Source organism: Acinonyx jubatus, chromosome A1 (genome assembly GCF_027475565.1).
Source record: "Acinonyx jubatus isolate Ajub_Pintada_27869175 chromosome A1, VMU_Ajub_asm_v1.0, whole genome shotgun sequence".
Taxonomy (NCBI): Eukaryota; Metazoa; Chordata; class Mammalia; order Carnivora; family Felidae; genus Acinonyx; species Acinonyx jubatus.
The window spans coordinates 100765894-100769434 of record NC_069380.1 but is presented as its reverse complement, the minus strand read 5'-3'; the positions used below and the strand labels follow the sequence as shown (position 1 = coordinate 100769434).

The 3541-nt window shown below is 42.2% G+C and overlaps 1 long non-coding RNA gene across 1 annotated transcript; it reads right to left on the bottom strand.

Moving 5' to 3' along the window:
• Positions 1–368: 368 nt before the first annotated feature.
• Positions 369–2719, bottom strand: LOC128315014 (uncharacterized). The gene is made up of 4 exons (XR_008297401.1): positions 2501–2719; positions 1852–2030; positions 1467–1518; positions 369–456 (listed from the first exon to the last, which is right to left on the bottom strand). It is a non-coding gene; the product is annotated as an uncharacterized LOC128315014 (long non-coding RNA).
• Positions 2720–3541: the final 822 nt, after the last annotated feature.

The window sequence follows — 3541 nt, the reverse complement described above, 5'->3', positions numbered from 1 at the left end:
TGGCGTGGAAAGATGCTAATGAAAATTTTAAGTTCTTACTGGGGAGCCATCATGCTGATTATGCTTTTATTTCTTTTTAAGTTTATTTATTTATTTCGAGACAGGGAGAATCCCAAGCAGGGTCCGCACTGTCAGCGCAGAGCCCAACATGGAGTTCAAACCCACGAACCCTGAGATCATGACCTGAGCCAAAATCAGGGCTTAGCCCACTGAGCCACCCAGGCAACCCACTGATCAGGCTTTTATATCTGAGCACTTACCTGTCTGTAAGAAGTAAATGACTAGGTTCTCGGCACATTGTTTCCCTTAATGCTACAGAACTGTGTTCCCTTTGAAGCCAATTGTGTGAGAATCGTGTCACTACTTACCTTTACTCTGCTTCCTCTTACACAGTAGCTCCAGCTCTCCCTGAGGAATGAAGCTCTGGACTCTGCTTGTGGCCAAGTTCAGTAAGCCCTTAAAAAATCAGGTAAAAATGAAGAAAGTAGTAGGGTGAATTTGTACATCCAGTCAGATGGATATTTCTTTAAATTGGTGTTAAGGAAAATACAAAAAGCAAAGGGATCAAGTCAAAAGGGGAAAAGAAGAAACGGTGAATGTTGAGAGCTCAGTGCCCTTTTTGTGACTTACACACACATCACCAGCACCACCCTGGTCCGCACTTCCCATTATTAGACCGCACCGTTACCTTGTTTATACCTGGCGCAGAGCAGCCATATAAACCAAAAAACATTAGTGAACCAAAGGCTTTACAGTCTCCACGGAGAACAAGACTATGTAAGAAAAGACATTAGGCCCACAACATAAGGTTCGAAAAGGAAACTGGGATTCTTTGTTCATGTCCCCAATGGGAGTAAAACGCAGTATAGAGACCACTTGATTTCATGAGAATGGCCAGGTTTTGAAAACCGGGTATTACCAAGTGTTGGTGAGATAAGGACTCAGGTAAACAGCTCCTCGAAGTTAAAAATCAGTAAAGCAGGGGTGCCTGGGTGGCTCCGTCGGTTAAGTGTCTGACTTGGGATGAGGTTGTCTCAGTCCTTCTCTCTTGGCCCCTCCCCTACTCTCACATATGTGTGGTCTCCCTCTCAAAAATGGTAAGTGTTTTAAAAATCAGTACAGCAGTTCTAGAAAGCAGTCCACCTGTATTTGATGAAATAAATGAGCTTAAGCTCTGTCAACAATACCACTCCTGGGGAAATACCTCAGAGAAATTCTCAGCCTGGTAAGCATCACAAAGAACGTGTTCATTATGGTCGTATTTTCTTTGTCATCATAGAGATTGGGCAGCCATCCGGGTGCCCACAATGAGGGGAAGAGGTAAGAAAAAGAAGGTATATGTGTTCCATGGACAATGGGCAGGAGTTAGAAGCAATAAACTTGATCCCTAGAGCAATATTAATAGAGCCTAAAAACATTAAGTGACAAAGTTTTTAAAAATAGACATAGAGAACAACACTACTCACTTCCCAGGAGTGCCAAATGATGTTCCAATGACAAGGACAACAGAGGGGCAGCCTACGAGGGGAACACAAGGGACAGTAAGAATGAAAGAAGGCTTTTTTAAATTAATCAAATTATTAGCCTATATGTATTTTCCTCTCCACAGGAAGCAGTCGTCAATGCTCAGGTTAAATCTGTATGGCCAGTAGCAAAGAGCAAACTCCAGACTCGGGTGGCCTATTACTCAGCTCAACAGTGCCAGCTACCAAGATGGTTTTGGCCAGTAGTCCCTTTATGGTTAGACAAGATGCATCCAAATTACTGGTATCGAAAAACACACCTGCCACCCCAACCATCTGAAATAAAATGTCTATCCTCCCATCTTGACACGCCCATCTCCTTAATCACCTGGAAGGCGGGGCTTGCATGTAGAATTCTTGTCCTTTTCAGAGTTTGCTCTGAAACATGGGGGCCTGGAGCCGGCTCTCCACAATCCTCCCTTCTCTCTGTCCTCGGTTCCATCTTGTATTCATGCCTAGGGCTTCCCAGCTAGTACTTCAAGTTCGAGCCAGTTCTTCCCCCGCAATCTCAATGGCCATCTCTTGAGCAGAGGCAGTATAGCCCGCAGTCAGGAGCAGGGTCCCTAAGGAAAGGGCTGTGCCATCCCATGAACAGGCTGCTTGGACAGGCAGTTCTGGGTCCTGAGCCTCAGTAGCACCTGGAAGGGATGGTGTGGGCTCTGAGGATGCATGTCCTCTGGGTCCTGCATATCCCTCACCCCAGGAGGAGGAAAGCCAGAAAGCCCTCTTGTGTAGGCCAAAGCACTTCTAGAACACTGTTCTTATGGCCCAAGGATTTGTATTCCTCCCAAATCTGTACATTGAAGCCCTAACCCCCAATGTGAGGATAGGTGGAGACAGAACCTTAGGGCAGTATTTAGGTTTAGATAGGGACCCTCCCCCCATGATGGCATTCATGTCTTTACGAGAAGAAAGCGAGAACAGAGCTTTTTCTCTCTACCATGTGAAGACACAGGATGGAGGTCTTTACCTGGCACAGTCTGCGGGCACCTTGGTCTTGGACTTCCAGCCTCTAGAACCCTGACAAATAAATCCCTGTGTGTTTAAGCCATCTGGTCTGTGGTATTTTGTCACGGCAACCAAAGCTGACAACGACATGTTCTTTAAGAGACTCCCCATCAGCTCTGTGGGTCAGGTGCATAATATAGGCCAGCAACAAGTTTCTGATAATAAAGAAAACATTAAAAAGAGAAAGCACTGTGACAATTATAACTGATTTAGCTTTTTATTTGTTGGGAATTCAGACTCCCACCATCTGAAATATCATACTTATGGGTAAATGATTACAAATAGCAGCCTAATACCTTCCAGCTTCTGTACTTTATAAATAAAACTTGAAAATGATCAACATTAATTGATTCTTAAGTGGAAAAGGGAAAATGTTGGAATATTAAATGAAGATGGTTTTGGTCCACTGTTTGTCATAATCCATAATTAAACAAAATCTGTATTTTATTATGATTGCAATCTCTAAATAAAAACTGGTCTAATACTTAGAAATTTATGACAAAATTGTGATTTTTCTTCTACTTGGTAGTAAATTAGTGTGCAGTATTTATTAAATCAACAGTTATTATACCTTTTAAATATAAAGATTATGAGATTAACACTATATTATGACCATTAATATATTCATGTAGTAAAATAGCTTAGAATGTTTTTAATAATTATGCAAAAGAAGAAAGTATGATTACCATAATCCTTAGTAGGCTCATAAGTATTTAATCTGGTGAAAGGAATAGACCCAAATAAAACAAACAAAAACATTGAAAAATGCTGGTACAGCAGAAAGAGTATGAGTTTTGTGGAGTAACTTACTCCCAAAAAGTTTTAGTGCTCCATCATTGGTGAAGAACTATAGTTTCATTCCTGGAATTTTTTTTTAATGTTTATTTTTGAGAAAGATCAAGTGGGGGAGGGGCAGAAAGAGAATCCCAGTCAGGCTCCATGCTATCAGCACAGAGCCCAGCGTGGGGCTTGAACTCAGGAACCTCAAGATCATGACCTGAGTCGAGATC